The 18,952-nt window shown below is 42.7% G+C and overlaps 1 protein-coding gene across 3 annotated transcripts in view; it reads right to left on the bottom strand.

The window, feature by feature from the left end:
- Positions 1-18,379, bottom strand: part of LZTS1 (leucine zipper tumor suppressor 1) — a 49,096-nt gene extending 30,717 nt beyond the window's left edge. Inside the window, exon 1 of one of the 3 annotated variants that reach the window (XM_087938917.1) lies at positions 17,631-18,379. The gene's annotated coding sequence lies outside the window, so the exon portion shown is untranslated. Of the gene's footprint in view, positions 1-10,454; positions 11,073-11,109; positions 11,388-17,630 lie in introns of those variants that run through there. The other 2 variants (XM_087938916.1, XM_026718071.2) reach the window with 2 other exon arrangements.
- Positions 18,380-18,952: the final 573 nt, after the last annotated feature.

Genomic DNA, 18,952 nt, shown 5'->3' with positions numbered 1-18,952 from the left:
TTTAGATACTATACTTAGATTGGACCGAAGGCAGTGTAGTTCTAGATTTTCTAGGTCTAGAATTTCAAGTCTGGTGGCATAAGGTATTCTACAAGTAGAGGAGTGGAGAACTCTTCTTGTGAAATATTTCTGGACTTTCTCAACTGTATTAATATCAGATATGTAATGTGGGTTCCAGACTGATGAGTGTATTCGAGTATTGGTCTAGCAAATGTTTTGTATGCTCTAGTTAGTAGTGTGATATTACCAGAGAAAAAGCTATGTAGGATTAGGTTAACAACTCTTAATGACTTTTTGGCTATGTAGTTACAGTGGGCTCTAGCACTTAGATCATTAGAGATGAGTACTCCAAGGTCCTTGATAGAGTTTAGATCATCAACATGATCAGCTTGTATTTTATTTTCAGCTTGTATTTTATTGTATGACTTTTTTTTGCCAATATGTAAGACAGACCATTTATATGTTGAGATTTGAAGTTGCCACTTGTTTGACCATTCTGATACATAGTCGAGGTCTTTTTGATATTTTTTTTATTTTTTTTTATATTGCTCCCAACAAGCTAGGTCCTCATTTTACTGACTTCAGAAGGATGGAAGATTGAATCAACCTTGAGTCAGCATGTATAAGCGCACCAACGTGCCTACCATCCCTGTCCTAATGTTCCCTTTTATTCAGATCCATTTCATGTATTCATAATTATGTTTATCCTTATATATGTTACCTAATACATGTTTGACAAAATAAAATAAATGAAAATAAAAAATAAGAATAAGAATCGAACTCCTGGAGTGAGCAGTGAGTTAGCCTGCAATACTGCATTCTAACCTCTGCACTACCACAGTTCTTTGCTGAATAAGTTTACTTTTTCTTAAGGTTGACTTTTCCTCAATTTTCCAGTTCAGTATAAAATTCTGGTACAAACTGATGGTCTTTCATCCAGAGCCTGACTAGGATCCCTCTTAGTATTGAGGAATTAGCCAACCTTAACAAGGTACTCTCACTTGGCTCAACTCTCCAAATAAAAAAACATAGGAAACATAGCCTACTAGAGAAACCTCCAGGACCGAGGAAAGATTTCATTGCTTTGGGGTACTTTGACTTTAGTTCAATCTGCAAGATTAAAGGAATAACAGAATAATACCAGAATTGGAAAGGACCTTGGAGGTCTTCTAGCCCAACCCCCTGCTCCAACAGAAAACCCTATACCAGAGGTGACGAACCTATGGCATACATGCCGGAAGTGGCACGCAGAGCCATTACCGCCGGCACACAAGCTCTCGCCCAGAAAATGTCTACTCACATGCAAGTGCGCTGCCAGCCCGACAGCTGATTGTCGGGTATCTGGCGAGCATGCGCAGTGGCGCGTGGGAGACACGTGTGTGGCACACAGGGTGGGTGGGTCATGCGCACATGCACAGAAGTGCACAGAGCAGGTCACACAAGCACGCGCAGGGGGCTTGGGGGCACACACATTGCCTTCTGGATGATGGCACACGAGCACGAGTGTGCACAAGCGCATGTACAATTATCGACATGGGAGCCCAAAAAGGTTAGCCACCACTGCCCTATACCATTCGAGACAAGTGACTATCCAGTGTCTCCTTGAAAGCCTCCGATGAAGGAGCACCCACAACTTCTGATGGCAAGCTGTTCCACTGGTTAATTGTTCTCACTGCTAGGAAATTTCCCCTTAGTTCTAGGTTGCTTCTCTCCTTGATTAATTTCCATCCATTGCTTCTTGTCTTGCCTTTTGGTACTTTGAAGAATAGGCCAAACCCCTCTCCTTTGTGGCGGCCCCTCAAATATTGTAACACCGCTACTATGTCTCCCCTAGTCCTCTTTTTCACTAGACTAGACAAACCCAATTCCTGCAGCTGTTCTTTGTATGTTTTAGTCTTCAGGCCTTTAATTAGTTGCTCTCTCTTATTCTATCTTCTTTTCCTTGCTACCCACCTAATTCCTCTCTAACCAGTAGCTTTTCAACAGCCTGTTTCCAACCAAGAACACTAGCATTCATCAGCCTCCCACCACGCTCCAGTCCTGCTTGCCAGAATGGAGTGACTAAGGTAGTGGGCGGAAGCGTGGTGAGTTACAAGCCAAATTTAGCAGCTTGTAGTGCCAAATTGGAGTGTATCTTATCAGGACTGGGCTGCCTCATGCATAGAGCTGAGTGGTTTCTACAGTGAGCAAGCTGCTATGATAAAGGGTACAGTACAGCAGAGTTAGGATGTGCAAGACAGAGAGGGGCAAAGCGTGCCATCTTGGTGCAGATAGAGTCAGGAGGCAGCTTGCAACTAACCAACTTATATGTGCTTTGAGCCTTGGATTTGTGGTCTGGGGAAAAGTTGACTCTGTTTTGTACGTTGGATGGGGAGACTGGTCATGTGCTACGATCACATTATCATGCCAGTTAATTTTTGCCTCCTTCTGCCTACCTCTCTCCACCCCATGATCAATTCCATTTGTATGTTTGTAAGAGTAACAGCAGCAGGAGCCAGATAAAGACCTGGCTGCCTAAAAACCTATCTGTGGATGAATGAGAAATAGGTTGAAACAACAGTTGCACAGCAGATATCTTCTAAAAGGATACCTGCTTCATTCAGTGCTCCACAAACCATTCATTGTTTTTATTCATCTGACTTACTTTATTCGTCCAATGCATATGGCCGCCCATCTTCCAAACAGGGGGCTTTGGGCCACGTACAATGAAGCTAAATCTATATATATAAAAGCGAAAACCACTCCCCACACATCATAACAAAATCTCCAGAACCGTAAAGCCTATAAACTTGAAATTTGGCATGTATGTTCCTCTTGGCTTCTAGGTGCTCACTAAGAAAGGATTTTTTGAAATGACATCAGAGTATTAGTGGGCATTAACATGCTCTGATGCTAAGGAGTTCTACTCCCCCTCCTGAAAAGAAAGTTTCAGTTTCAGTTTTACTTTACAGCACCAAGCAAAGTACAGAAAGTTGAGCTAAGCCACACCCAGGCAACTTGCTTACACAGCAAAAACAGCTCTCAACTCACTCTGACAGGATGAATATCGATGGATGCTGGTAAGCAGAGGCAGAATTTTTTTCCACTTATTTTCCTTCCCAAAAACTAAGCCCAACCATGTAGTTTCATAGCAAAGTACGAGTATCGAGCTAGTAGCAATATATTGAAAACCGTTATTATTATTTAAGATTTAATCTTCAATTCAATTCAGAGTCTGGGGCTGGTAAAAACTTAACAGTTCAAGTCCTAACCAAGGACCTAAGAGCTGTTAAGGTAACCTCTGAGTATGTAGACTGTTCCAAATAAGGTGGTTTTTTGCAATGTCAGAATATTCAGGTCTAATAAGTTCAAAATGTCCCTGTATTTAGGCAGCCTTTCGGGTATTGCTCCAAGGGCTTCTATTACTATTGGAACAACCATTGATTTCTTCCTCCATAATCGCTCAACTTCAATTTGCAAATCACAATATTTTGATATTTTTTAGCTGCTTCTCTTTTATTCTTGCATCAGCTGATATTTCAATATCAATGAACTTTTACCTTTTCCACAATGATGAAATAAAATATGTTGTGGGCCAGTTTGTTGTTGTTGTCATTCTCACATTATAGAGAAAATAAAACTAAAATAAAAAACACATAATAGTAATAGGGGAGCTACTCAATATTTCACCAGTCCCCAGAGACCTAGGATTAATGGCACAACCAGGTCTTGAGCTACTTCTTGGCAAACAAAAGGGATGAAGCTAAATTTATTTTGGGGAGAAAATTCAACAAAGCAGTCACCACAGAAAAAGCACATCTTCCTAGGATTCAACAAGTGTAGCTTCCTAATCAATGGGACCCAGCAAGCTTCCTTCCCTGGATCTGGAGGGACAGAAAGATGTCACTGGGAAGAGGTAGTCCCTATTTCCAAGGCTTAGGCTGGATTTGCCATTGCAAAGATGGCTGTACCCACAGAGAAGCTGTGAAAAAGTGCAAGGGACATATGAGTTAGTCACCCAACCATCCTCATATTTTTAAAAAGGAAAAGGGGTAATTCAGTGAAAATCTCCTATTGAGATGCTTTGTTAATATTTGAAACTTTTCAGTGGAATGCAATACACAGAAGTGCCAAGTTTATTTCTTTATTAAGAAAATGTATATGGCTGCCCAACTCACTCATGGTGACTCCAAGTAGCTTTGAGTGTTATAGATTGAGCTGTCAAGGTTCTGACTAACAAGCCCAAGCAAATAAAAACTCCAAGACTCAGATCTCTCTCAAATAACTTCTTTATTGGGCACATCATATCAGCACAATTAAATGTAATACTAATTCTACATGTTTCCCATGGTTTCAGTATAATTAAAATGGAAATAACTTCCTTTCCAAAAGTCTCAGGTCACATTGACCAATTAGGTTAATTGGCAGGCTCTTCAGGCACTCCTCCTCGTCTCTATCCATCACCTGTAGATATGACCTTGGTTCCCACAAGAAAGCTCTGTGTTTTGTCTAGCGAAGCATTTCATTCTCCTTCCCTCTACCCACTCTGTGCAGCAACTGAGGAATTGAAAAATGGCTTCGGCCAGGTTCGATTTGAAGTCAACATGAGTTAAGGTCAAATCTTTAGAGATCCACAAAATATTTTCAAACCTGATAAAGGAACACTGCATGTATTGTACATGCATGTTTCCCAGCTAAAATGACTGCATGCTATAAGGCCATGCTAAGCATTCATAAGTCACCTTTCACCAAGCTAGCTTCCATGAACAAAATAGCCCTCCTAGAGATATTAAAGCAGTTATGTCCTCTGGAAGGCTCATACAGCTCCTTCAAAAACTTACCTTCCCAAGTATGGCTTTCTACTTGGATTCCCAGCGAAGAGAATAGCAACAGCACTTAAGATTTCTATAGTGCCACATTAGTGCTTTGCAGAACTTTCTGGGAGGTTTACAGAGCCAGCATATTGTTCCCAACAATCTGGATCCTCATTTTACTGACCTTGAAAGGCAAAGTCAACTTTGAGGCTGTCAGGATTGAATGCCAGGCTGCGGGCAGTTTGCCTGCAGTACTGCACTTTAACCACTGTGCCACCGGGACTCCTAGAGAAGGGATCAGTCAGCTACACAATGTGCAGGCAGTTGAGGAAAGGCTCTGAAGCAGCAGTGCAAGCCATACTGAGCCAATCAGAGGGACTGAAACATGGAAACCTAGTTTGGCAAACTGTATCCTAGAAAGCATGTGGAAGTGAGACACTATTCATCTAGTATGACTCTGTGAGAAATTCTAGATGGTCTGGTCTCCAATTAGCAGTGTTGCTCTCAACTTTTATCATTGACAGTGTAAGCTCCATTCCTGCAGTTGGCACCATCAGTATGACTGGTAATCAGTGTTTCTCAGCCTCAGCAACTTTCAGTTGGGTAGACTTCAACTTCAGAATTTCCCAACTAGTATGCTGGGAGTTGAAGTCTTAATGTTCTTAATGTTACTGAGATGGAGAAACACTAGCTTAGACAATTGAAACCTCCTCTGGCAACCTTCAACTCCATCACCAGAGCTATTGGCAGCTTAGATTGAATTGTCTGCATTTTGCTAGCATTTAAGGAGGAGAGGAAAGCCAAAGAAAAATATACAATTAGCAAAAACCCACACAATTTTGCTAAGATCTTGGGTAGAAGCCGCAGCCAGGCTACACAACAAAATGAAGTGTATTATGAGACACTGATATTTCCAGTAAAAGAAGGTCCTCTGCACAGCAGAAGCTCCAAGGGAGCCCCTTGTAGACAATGCAGTCTTAGCTGTCCTTTTTCTCCAACAGGGAAAACTGAAAGCCCAGCACAGATCTGAATAGAAAGCTTCAGTTTCAAATGCAAACCATATATTACATTACAGATATGCTGAATGTCAAAGTTTGCTACAGCTACTAATATTTAGGTAACTAGAGTTACCAAAGGTAACTAAAGTATTCCCCAAAACCAGGGGTCTTCAAACTTAACAGCTTTAAGACTTGTGGACTTCAACTCCCAGAATTCCTCTTCTAGTCATGTTAGCTTAGGAATTCTGGGAGTTGAAGTTCACAAGTCTTAAACTTGCCAAGTTGAAGACCCTTGCGCAAATCTCTTTCTTATGGCTCTCAGTTGCTAAGAATAGGTAGTTCCTCCCCCCTAGTATTTCAGAAATATGGTAATATATACCTTGAAAAAGATTTAGCATAGTTTGGGGCAGGGGTGGGATTCAAATTTCTTAACAACCAGTTCTGTGGTCGTGGCTTAATTTCTGAGTGTAGCTTGGTGGTCATGTGACAGGTGGGCGTGGCTTGCTGACTGGTGTAGATTGGTGGTCATGTGACTGGCTGGGCGTGGCTTTATGTAAATATTTATTTTTTTATTTAAAACAGAGCACCTTTTACCCAAAATCAGGCAAAGCAGGCAGGCAGATTGAGTTGCTCACAGAATCACAGAATCACTAACAGATATACCTTTCTGCAATCTGCTGCCTGAGTCTGTCACATAAAATTTGCTTGCAAGCAAACTCATAAAATTTGCTAGCAAGGAAACTCACAAAATTAACTCACAACACACCATGTATGTAAATATTGAATTTTTTTATTAAAAAGAGCAACTTTTACCTAAAATTAGGCTAAGCAGGCAGGCAGATTAAATTGCTTGCAGAATCACAGATCTACCTTGCTACAATCTGCTGCTTGACTCTGCACTGAAAAATAAAAGCTTCAGTCCTAAGGAAGTTTTCAGCTCTGCTCTCAGGCCACTTCTTCTCCCCAACCCCCTGAATACCACCCCTGACTGGGCCTCAGGGAAGCCTCTGGGGCGAAGGGAAAGCAGTACAACTTACCCTCACCACTAATTCCTTGCTTTAGTGAATTTGCTAATCCACCCTGATCCTGTTGACCAAAAAATGCTAAGCATATTCATTGGCCACCAAAGTTTGCCTGTCCTCCAGGTGAAGATGCTTAGCAACCCACTGTTGGAAAAGCCCATCAGCACAAAATACAGCAAGCTCCTTTCCCAAATCCCAACATCTCACTTGGAGTAGAGCAGGGGTGTCCAACCTTGCCAACTTTAAGACCTGTGAAATTCTACTCCCAGAATACTCCAGCCAGCATTGTCCACAAGTCTTAAAGTTGCCAGCGTTGGACAGCCTTGGAGTAGAGACTTCTGTAATGATGGTTAATTTCAAAAGCAGGAGAAGCACTGATAATGTAGAATGGTATTAATTTTGCAAAACATTTTGTATTAAAAATGTTTCATGTCTGGATTGAACGTCTAACCATTGGCAAGAGTCCTAATACTGTCCTGACCTCGCTGGAGGCGTTCAGCACTCAGAACATGTCTGAGTTGTCTGGAACAGTATGGAAGGCTTCCTGTGAATTTACCAGAACCCAAAACAGGGTCTTTTGATTGCAAAATGTTTCAGAATCAAAATGTTCTGTATACTCCTGGCTCTAATCGTCACAAATTAGTTCAAGGAAAGATGCAACGTGACCATTGCATTCTGTACTGTAGGGATAAGTAAATCAAGTCATGAAATGGAAAGCCATGCTACAAAGAGTTGGAAGATTCTGAATAATTTGGAGATATTACTTGCACCTCTTATTTAGAATACAGAACAACAGAGTCAGAAAGGACCTTGGAGATCTTTGGTAGTCCAACCCCCTGCTCAAGCAGGATACCCAATACCATTTCAGACAAGTGGCTCTTCTGAAAAGTCTCCAGTGATGAAGAACCTGCAACTTCTGGAGGCAAGCCATTCCACTGATTAATTGTTCTCACTGTCAGGAATTTTTTTCCTTACAGTAATTGGCAGGTTCCATTACATTCATAACTCAAGGATTACCTATATTTCTAGGCTGGTTCCTTCCTTGCTTAGTTTCCATTGTTTCTTTATACTCATTATAATGTGATTTATACGGATAAGCATTACTTAAGCTTTGTTTTGATTGGCCGGTTGCTTTTGACCAGGGATGTCAAACTTAGGTCGTCATGGCTGCATCACATGATGTATTGGAACTCCCCCCCATTCACTAAACTGGGTGTGGGCGTAGCCAGCACGTGATGCATCCGGCCTGCGAGTTTGACAGCCCTGCTTTAGTTGTGATGCTAAAATTATGCCCCATAAGGTATTTTTTCCTTATAACTGAAGTCACCATGAAAAATGTAACCCATTCAAAGGTGTTTTATTTGTTTGCTGGACCATTACAAGAGAAAGAAGCTACCCAGGACGCCTTCAACCTCTGGGCCCCTTAATGATCAAATTACACAAAACAAAAATATCCTGCCTAAGAATGGTATGAAAAAAATCACAAAAGTAAAACTTTCCAAGGAGTTAATATTTTCGAAATATACCTCTTTCCATAGTGTTCCAAGAGGCTGCCTCAAAGATGAAGGGGTCATCCTATTTTTCAAAGCACCCGAAGGCAGAATAAGAAGCAATGGATGGAAATTAACCAAGGAGAGAAGCAACCTAGAACTAAGGGGGAATTTACTGACAGAACAATTAATCAGTAAAATGATTTGCCTCCAGAACTAATTAAGTGCTCCAACACTGTAAGTATGTAAGTGCTCCAACACTGGAGATTTTTAAGAAGAGATTGGACAACCTTGCCTGAAATAGTATTGGGTTTCTTGCCTAAGCAGGGGATTGGACTAGAAGTCCTCCAAGGTCCCCTCTATTCTGTTATTCTGTAGTACAATTGAAGGCCCCCTTCTCATGGACTAGGCAAGATGTCACTGCTTAGGAATGAGGGCTGGCAATGGGAAAACTCTGGTACCAGTCCCTCTCTCAGCCCAACCCACCTCACAAGGTTGTTGTTCTGGAAAAAAAACAGGAAAAGGGAGTGCTATATATGTTACCTTAAACTCTGTTAGAGAGGAAAGGAAGAATATGAATCTGTTAAAAAAAAATCCCATACTCTCAAAGCCATCAACAAGGGAAAAACCCACCCCCACCAAAAACTGGCAGGGCAAGCTACTGTGTACCAGAAGCAAACCCCACAATCCTTTGCAATGATGATAAGCAAACAGCTCAGAGAACAGCAAGAGCACCATAGATAAAAATCTATGAGCCACATAAAAGGAGTCTTTTAGCCACTCCAAAGATGCTGAGGAAAACCTTGGCTTTCCCCCTAAAGGCATTTATTACAAGAATCTCCACTTTTTTTTCCACAACCTGGGCCCTCACAATAACCATAAATGACATTATTATTTTTTTAACAAAATAATCCAAATTTTGCAGATATCTGAAAAAGTTGCCAAGCTCCAAGGTTAACAGGCTCTTTGCTAAAATTCCCACCACCACCACCACTACCACATATCTGATCAATGCTCATGAAAAAGTAAATTATATGGGGCTTATTCAGAACCCCATCAATGAAGGAGCTCTGGTCTCTGTTCAGTCACTAATCAATGCAATAAGTTTGGTATTTATGTAATGGTTTTAAAGTCCTGGAGAATGGGGGGGAATATAAATTGAAATATCCTTTCAGAAAACCTTTCCAAATTGAGGGCCACACTTATTTTGCTGGGGGCGGGGGACACTCTTTTTTTTAAAAAAGAAGCAAGATCAAAATAAACTTGAAATTCAGTGTCATGTCATTAGCATTTCCCTCTCATTAACCTAAACCAAAATGACTGTTCTCCAATGTTTTCTCTGACACATTCAATTTTATAATTTGGCCAGGTCATTCAGGACTAGAGCCTGTTTGCACTAAGGAACTGTGTTTGAAGAAAGAAACTGAAAAGTGTTTAGGATCCCTGAAACATGCCCTATGCAAGACCAGAAGTGATGCTTCAAGGTGCATCATGCAAGCAGCCAGCAGCACTGATTCAGTTTCTGTCACTTGGGACACACAAAGCAGCAAAAAGACACACAAAGAATCCAACCAGCCATTCTTTAATAAGGTTCAGATGGTCATTGCTGACCACATCAGCAGCTATGTTCCAGGTGCATTATTTCTGGCCGCACTGATATGTGAGCTTTTCATTTCCTCCGGCATATAAAACAGGCAGTCTTGCACAGAACAAGCCAACTGGCTTCATGTTGGCATGCACATTTACCAGAAATAATGCCCAGGCACATGGAGGGAAAAGTGTGAAAGCCTCACTTGAAACCAGCATTCACAAATCTCTCTCTTTCTTGCTCCCTCTCTCTTTTCGAATTTAAAAGCTCAGTCTGGTTGGGCTTTTAGACATCCAATGGAGTAACACTGGCCGATCTCTTTTTATAGCACCAAATATATGAGTTTTTTAAAAACCTCAAGACAACTTATGGCAGCATCCTATGAAAGTACAATTTACCCAATTACATTATTTCTTCCCCCCCTCAGGACTTTCCATTCTGCCAAAAGCTCTCCAAAAGTTTGAGCATGGAGTTTTCACCTCCCCTGCTACCAGAGCCTCTCAAGTGGAGATGATTACAACTGAACACACTCATACATACAAAATAGATGCTCAATCACTTACCTGTAATTTTGCCCCTAGCATCAACCCTGAATAGCGTCCAGCACTCACACTGCAACATGTGCAGACTTGTCTTGTGAACCCTTTGAAGTCAGGAGGACTCGTGTATGTAAAGCTGAAGCAGGATCTCTGAACTTTGAACAAAACAGGAGCTTTGGATATCTCGGATCGCAACTCCCTCAATCACTGGATGGCTGACAATGCTGAGCGGGGCTTCTGTCACCTGCCCCAGGTACCCCCATCCCACTCCCAGCAGCTGGAGGGCCATCCCTGCAGTGCAAGAACTTAGCTGCAGTCAGACAACCCTTCACCCTTTGCTGACTGAATTAACCGGCTGCTTGGTTTCGCATAACGTCCATAATAGTCCATAACTAACAGAACGGGTTGCATTCGGAGCATACAGTAAATCAGGTTTTAAAAAAATACCGAGCAGGTTTACCACCAACCAAACTTCCTGTGTCAGGAAAGCAGCCGCACAACAATGAGCCCGACCAAGCGTGCTGTGTGAGCGCCCAACCTTTTGTTTTGTACACACTGATTTTCCGGGCCGTGGCCAAATCAATTCCGCGAGCGAGAATTCCTGCAAGGAACGTCGGTTACCCCAGTCCCCCCACAATAGCCCCCGAATTAGGCATCCGTAAGGACCGGGTTTGCTTGCCTGTTTCCCTGTCCTGCGCTACTTTTGCACGGGGACCGCCGGGGCGCAGGAAGCGCCCGCTCCTCACACTGCGCCCCTTCCCCGAATTGCCGCCGGGACGCTCCTCTGGCGCCGCCCTCACCTGGCTCCGGCTGTACCCCGCGTCTTGCACGACGATCCCCACCCCCCCACCATCACCACAACGGGCGCAAATCCGGACCAGCGCCACTCGCGGCAGTCCACCACAGTCTGTCCGTCAGCCGGGCTGCTTTAGCGCCGCAGCACCGCGCCTCGCTTCGTCGCCAGCACTTGGCAAGGCGGCGGAGCGGGGCGCGGGAGGAGAGGGAGGCGGGGCGCGGTTGGACATCCCAGGCGCTAATTGGCTGCTTATCTCAGTTCGGGCACGCAGGGAAAGCGGCCCGGCGGCGTGGGGGGGGGGCAGCCCAAACTGGCTTTGTTACGCCGCTCGCTGGCAGCTGCCAGACGGGGGGAAAAGACGGGGGGGGGGGGAGGGAGAGACAGCTGTAATGACATGTGTCGCAGACGGACGGCACGCGCCCCCTCCCCACGTCCCTCCCCCCACGCGGGTCGCCTGAAGGGGTGGGAGGAGGGGGTGGGAAAGGAGCTGAGCTAATTGCTCCGAAAGGCAGGAGGGGCTTTTTTCAAATTGCACGCCGCCTTCCTGCCTCGAGTTCTCCGCGCGTATCCGCCCCCGTTCCGCCTTCTGTCCCAGGCGGCGTGAGAGGACTATGAGTGGATCTTCAGCAGATGTGTTTGGGGGGAGGGTTGTCAGTTGTGCAAAACAGCCCCGAATTCTAAGATTCCTAGACTTCAGGGTGCAAGTACGCGGCTATCGATATTCTGATCAAAGATTAATAGCGAAGCTTGTCGCGATGTTTGGAGATAATTCAGCCTTTTTGGGGGGGAGGACGAGAGAAAGGTGCGAATGGGGGGTCTGCAAAATGGAGCCCCCGTTCTACGGAGACATTTCATCTTGAAGTGGGGAGGGGGGCGGAGAAAAAACGGGGGAAACAGGTCTGCCGCCTGCAAGCTCTGCTTCAGATTTATATAATGTCCAGACAAAACACGACATCAAAATCACCATCTATTAACTCAGTCTGGAATATTTTGGTAAAGCCACATGCGAACAACTTTTGAGATCTAGCCAGAAATAATAACAATTTAACTTACAATCTCTTATGTTGGTAATTGGAGTTGGATTTACACAACCCTTCTAACCTGTTTACTAAATTAATCATTTTCCAGGTTATAGCATAACCTATGTTTTGCATAACCTATAACATTTAAGGAGCCTCTGTGGCGCAGTGGTTAGTGTGCAGTACTGCAAGTTACTTCTGCAGCCAGTTGACTGCAATTTGGTAGATCGAATCTCACCAGGCTCAAGGTTGATTCAGCCTTCCATCCTTCCGAGGTGGGTAAAATGAGGACCCAAATTGTTAGGGGAAATATTCTGACTCTGTAAACCACTTAGAGAGGGGTACAAAGCGGTATATAAATCTAAGTGCTATTGCGATAACACATTGAACTGGAAACTAATGAAACAGTTTGGGTTCATAAAACAAGCAAGCTGCAAAACCAACCCAACTCAACCCAACTAAGGATGACACTAGCTGCACATGCTTTGTTAAGTCTTTTAACTGATCTACTGTTATATATTGTGTGAACCAGCTTTTAATGTTTGGAAACCTGTTTCTACATTTATTTTTTAAGACAAGTTTGGAGTGCCAGAAGTATCTTTGCTTTTGCTTATATCGTGGTTGCTAGAAGACATACAAGATGAAAACAGTCTTTCTAGAAGGATTCTTCCCTCTCATTTTCTATTGGAGTCTGTAATATTCTAATATGGAAATTTTGTACCTTGAGGTCCCAATGCCATTTGAAGTGTCTTAAGTACTTAAAAAGAAGAATCCTGCCTTAGGCCAAGATTTCTGATAGCAATAGCTCTGATTGATAGATTTTTCTTCCCTGGATTGGATTTGTCCAATCAGCTTTCAAAACCTCTGCATTTTTTTTTACAAAAATAAATAAATAAATAGAAAAAGGCAAGTTTGGTACCACCACACTATGTTAGGACTACATTTCCCACAATTCCTAGCTGCCATGATAAATAAAATTCTTGGAAAACCAAACTCAAAATGGGAAAAATTGCCAAAAGTAAACAGCCTGTGAAATGATGAAGTCACTCTTGTCTGCCTTTGGTTGGTTGGTTGGTTGTTATTTCCCACCCGGTGAGTTTTGCTTCGCTCTTCTTAAAATGCTTACTTTCCATAAACAACTTATGTTTTTTGTTCTGTTCTGCAGAAAGGTGGCCCAATCCCTTTCTCTCTGCACTCCTTTTTAGCTCTTGAATGACGTAGGTATAAAAAATGAAAGGCATAAAATTGGAACATTTACAGCAAACGTCAAAAAGAAGAAGTCTTATCCGCTGAAGATTATCTCTAGTTCAAATGCACAGGTAGCAAGGCGTAAAGGATATTCCACTGAATGCAAGTCCCAAGGAACAATTCCTGGTTAAACAAAGACATTTTCATCTTAGATATCCAAGTTCTAGTTCAAGGTTGACCAACCTTGGCAACCTTAAGACCTGTGGACTTCAACTCAACTTAAAGTCCACAGATCCTAAACTTGCCCAAGGTTGGACATTGCTGCTCTAGGTCAGGTTAACCACCTGTCTCTCCCCAACATCTTTTGAAATTTATCCAGATTTATCCATATTCACTACCATTTTGGTTTGCTTTCACCCCAGGCAGATGATCAACAGGATGTCCCTTGCATTTCCTCTGCTTCCCACATGGAGGACTTCTTCTACTGTAACATCAGGTGCCAAGCGCAACACTTGAGGAGAAGGTAGAGAAGATCCAGAGTACCAACTTCCTGCTATATTCTGTGGAATTACTACTAAGTTTTGTCTGACTATGCCTTCGAAGATCATGCCAACAAAACCATGCAACTAGTAAAGTCATGCAAATGAGACTAGTAGAAGCTCAAATAACTACTATCACTCAGTACAATATATCCTGCAAGAAATATAATGCCTGCATGCTTGATTCCACATGGAGAAGTACCTTACAAAGCCATCTTACAGGTAGTCCTTGATTTACAACCATTCATTTAGCAACAATTTAAAGTCACATCAGCACTGAAAAATAAGAGACTTACGATCCGTTGTTGTCCTTACCACTGTTGCAGCATCCCCACAGTCACGTGATCAAAATTCAGGCACGGTGTCTATGTACGATGTTTGTAGGATCTTGGTATAATGTGATCACCAATTGTGACCTTTCCAGCTGTCTTCAGACAAGCAATGCCAATGACTGGATTCGTTTAACAACTTCATGATTCACTTAATAGAAGTATTTGCTACTGTGGCAGAAATTGGGTGTGGCTTCCTTAACAACCTTGCTTAGCAGTGGAAATTCTGGTCCCAGTTCTGGTGGCAAGTTGAAGACCATTTGTATACCAAGCCACAGCACTCTCCCCTCTAGGTTAACATTTTATACTTTGGTTGCCAGCAGCTCTTCATGATCTCTCTCCCTCTCATTTATCACACCCCATTAATTCATCTGCTCCTAATTATGCAGTTGGTTCCCTATACCTTGTCCTGGAGCACCTCAAGTTGTTTTTCTGCCTCTCAATCCTTCTGACGCCAGCAAAACAGGCATCTAAGGCTCATCGGGGCGGTTTTGACTACTTTCAAGCCATCAGCATTGGTGCTGGCATCTAGATGAGTCTGTCGCGTGCAGGGAACAGCCAGCCAATCAGCGATTGCTCTTTCTGGCCAATAGTTCGAGGCAGAAACTGCCAGCCAATGGAGGCTTCTTTGTGGGCTGGTAACTAAGTGTGTTCTCTTCCCCCACCTTGAGTTCAGTGCTAAACAGACCACCTTCCCTCTTGTTCACAAAAACAAAAAGGAATACACTGCTATTGTTTCCTGCTGATTGAATGCTCACCATGATAACAAGCCACCATTGTCTTTTAAGCAAATGGTAGTGTGCTGGCATCTAAGTAACGGGGATCTCTTAATCTTTTACCAGTGCGAGGCTATGATGGAACAGAGTAGGTAGCAGAAGTCAGAAATCCCCCCCTTCCAACAAAGATACAAGGTGCCCCTTCATGCACAAAGCCCTGTGCATGAAAATAACATCTCTAGACTTGCACTGCTATTTTCGTGACCATGGATATAATATTCCTGGCAAAGGGATACCTTGACACTGCAATATTCAGCCCCATCCCACTTATCAAATCATGAGATTAGAAGAGGATACATCTTGCAAAAGTGGCAGATCTCACTTTAATTTAGAAGATCCTCTAGGAAGCCCTTGCCAATAAATACAGCTAATATTACTGTGAACAAAATGGACCAACAGGTAGTACTCGACTTAAAACAATTCATTTAGTGACCATTCAAAATTACACTGGCATTGAAAAAGTGACTTAATGACCACTGTCATACTTACGACTGTTGCTGTTCTGACCCAGCCTAAGCAGAAGCAAGAAACAGACTCCTTGTCACAAAAAACCCCTTTATTTACCTCTTGTGAATTAATTGTATTTCACCCACTGAAAAGTCCAGACAATACTTCTTCAAAGAATTAATGGCAGCAACAGGCCTTATCAGTTCCTTGTGATAATTGCAAGGTCATGAGCTCCCAGCCAAAGGCTGCAAATTAAGTTCTGGCAAGCAGCCTCTGGCACGAAACACCATGAGCAAAATCTTCAGAAAGATGAACTCTTGTCTCCTATGACAACTACCCGCCTTTCCTTCTGTTTATTCCCCAACCAGGGAGTGGCCATTCAGCGTCCACGTGTGCTTTACTTCCCAATTTGACTCCTTGACCTCCGTTGTTCCTCTCTCCTAACTGCTCTGCACATACGTGCATCTGGAATAGGCCCCAGCTGTTCTTCCTCCTCACTCATATCAGTCTCCAAAGGCCTCCTGTGGCTGGGAAATGTTGGACGGCCCTGGCTCTATTTCTGCGTCTGATGCAGAACATCCCTCAGAGCCTTCTCCAGGCTCCCAAACTGGCCCAAGTTCCTCCTCAACTTCCTCATTGTCCGATTCTGCCGTCAGTTCCGCTGGCAGATCACAACAGTTGCAGTATCCCCAGGGTCACATAATCAAAATTCAGATGCTTGACAACTGACCCATTTTTATGACTTGTAGTGACCTGGGGTCATGTGATTCCCTTTTGCAACCTCCTGACAAGCAAAGTCAATGGGGAAGCCAGATTCACTTAGTAACCTTGTTACTAATTTAACGAATGCAACAATTCACTTCACAACTGTGGCAAGTTGTAAAATGGAGCAAACTCACTGAACAAATGTTTCACTTAGCAACATAAATTTTAGACTCAATTGTGGTCGTAACTTGAGGAATACTTATATTTGACTTGGAACACAATTCTTTATGACCTCTTATGCTTTCTGTTGCTGCAGCCTGGCTAATTTCCTGATTCATTGGTGGCTGAGGTGGAATGTGTGTACAATCTCATACAAATAAGTGTGTACAACTTACAACTGATCCCTGTATAATTGGTTCAACAGCTGTAGACAGGAAGGCACTACAGAGTGATAAATTCAGCAGAATAAACCATTGGTTGCCCCCTAACACCCCTGGATGACATTGCCAGGTCTGGCTGTTTCAGCAGAGCAAGGAAGATACTTACGGATGATTCACACCCTGGCCAGTGTCTCTTTTCACTTTTACCATCGGGCAGAAGACACGAAAGTATAGCCAGCCAGACAAACAGGTTTAAAAACAGCTTTTATCCATAGGCTGTCAGACTCCTAAATACAACTACAATCACTTCATGCTTACATGGAAACATATGACTGGTTTCTCCCTACAAACTTGTATAGGGATTATTTTCTATATTCATGTTGTATTGTATTTTTATTATGGATAGCACCAGTAGAGGCTACATGAATTTCGTTGTATATATGTACAGTGACAATAAAGGTTATTATTATTATTATTTGGTGTCTTGAAAGTAGCCAACAGGGACATGCTCTTTGGAGCTGTAAAACAGACGGAACAAGATGACAGCTCACTCTGTGGGAGGAGCAGAGGAGCTAGTGGGACTTGGGAGGGAAAAAGAAAGAGAGAGGAGGCAGCAGGCAAGGGTTGTGTTTTCCTCTTTTTGAGGGAAAGATAGCTATGTTGGATGTTTGAGAATGGCATCTAAGTATGGTGTATGGTGTTGTTCCAGGAGCTTCATACTTGAGAATTGTCCAGTGTTGGAGATGTCCAAGCTCTCTCTTGGCCAAATATCAGCCCTCAACTTATAATCAGTTGCATATCAACTATTTGAAGTTATGAATTCCTAGCATAGAGACCATCCCACTGAGTACAAGAAGCACCACCCCATGCTTGCATGACTTCAATTTATGAGGTTTTTGTCAGAAACCATCAGTTGCTTTTTGGTTCCAGCAAAAACTGCCCTATAGTGAACAATGGATTCACTGAATGACTCCTGCAACAAAAGGTTGTAAAAAGGGGTCCAACCATGTGGTGATCCTACCTGGTTTCTCCAAGCAGCTCTTTTAAACATCTCTGCAATACCGCAGTCCAATTTGTCTTCTCTTGCTGGGCTGAGCACTTTTCTCTTTCCCTGTTTCTTGAGAAATGGTCAGATTCATATCCGCATTCCTCCACTCTTGCTTTGCCTCCCCCTTGAAGTTCATTCCTTTCCCAAAGCTGCAATTCACAGGTCAGAGCTTGCCCTGTCTCTTGAGTCTCACCGCCTCCTCTGCCTTGCCTATTCTAAGTATGACTTTGTTCTGTAAACTACCTGCAGGATTTCTCAGGGAGCAGCAAGTCTTCAGCTTTCAGGTAAGAAGACAGCCCAAGTGAAAGAATCAGGACAAGTAGGTCCTTGAGATCATTGAGCAGTTTCGGAGCTGGTTTAAGTTGACAATTAAATTGACATAAAGAGTCAGCCCCATCCTTAGATAAATGAAATTGTCTCCAGTGTCAACTACTGAGGATGGCATTCCAAAACAGGTAGTCCTCAACTTACAACTTTTCATTTAGCAACCAAAGTTACAATGGCACTGAAAAGAGAGACTTATGATTGTTGCAGTATCCCCACAGTCATGCAATTAAAATTCTGGTTCTGTGCTACCAGCATGTATTTACAGAGTCCTGTGGTCATGTGATCACCCTTTCTGGACTTCCCAGAAGTAAAATCAATCGGAGGAAGCCAGATTTGCTTAGTGACTACATTATTCACTTATCAATTGCAGTGATTAACTACAAAAGATTTGTAACCAACTGACACACTGTATGTATATAAAATGGAAGATGGTTTTATGTTTTTATGTTTTGTTTGTATGTTTGTCTTAAAAATAAAAACCTTTATAAAAAAAAACAATTGCAGTGCTTCACTTAATAACCATGCCAAAAAAAGGTCGTAAAGTCAGGCACAACTCACTACCTTTCTTGGCAATAGGAATTCTGGTCTGTTCCTAGGAATTAAATTTAAACTTGAATTTTTTTCTGATCAATTTACTATAGCTTAACATCTAAATAATGGTTCCGATGGTTTGCTGACTGTTCAGTGCCTTTCCCTTACCCATGAGACATTTTTACAGCATAAGTCAGCTGCAAATCTTACAGAGGTTAAACTGCAGGATCCCTTTATTTTGGGATATCTTATTTGCTGTTAATAGGGAAATACACAGGTTGTTCCCCTTACTGATATATCAGATTTCTGAACATGTACAGAGATGTACAAATGGACTTACCCAAACCATGAACTTCATGAATTGCTATGTCATATATTGAGTGTGAGGGTCTGTGATGGCTCAGTGGTTAAAACAAGCTGAACTTGTCAGCTGACAG

This window comes from Pseudonaja textilis, chromosome 9, assembly GCF_049901715.1.
Source record: "Pseudonaja textilis isolate UNSWEBS1 chromosome 9, rPseTex1.2, whole genome shotgun sequence".
In the NCBI taxonomy this organism is placed as follows: Eukaryota; Metazoa; Chordata; class Lepidosauria; order Squamata; family Elapidae; genus Pseudonaja; species Pseudonaja textilis.
Note: the sequence above shows the minus strand (reverse complement) of the source record. Positions and strands in the feature narration are given on the sequence as shown.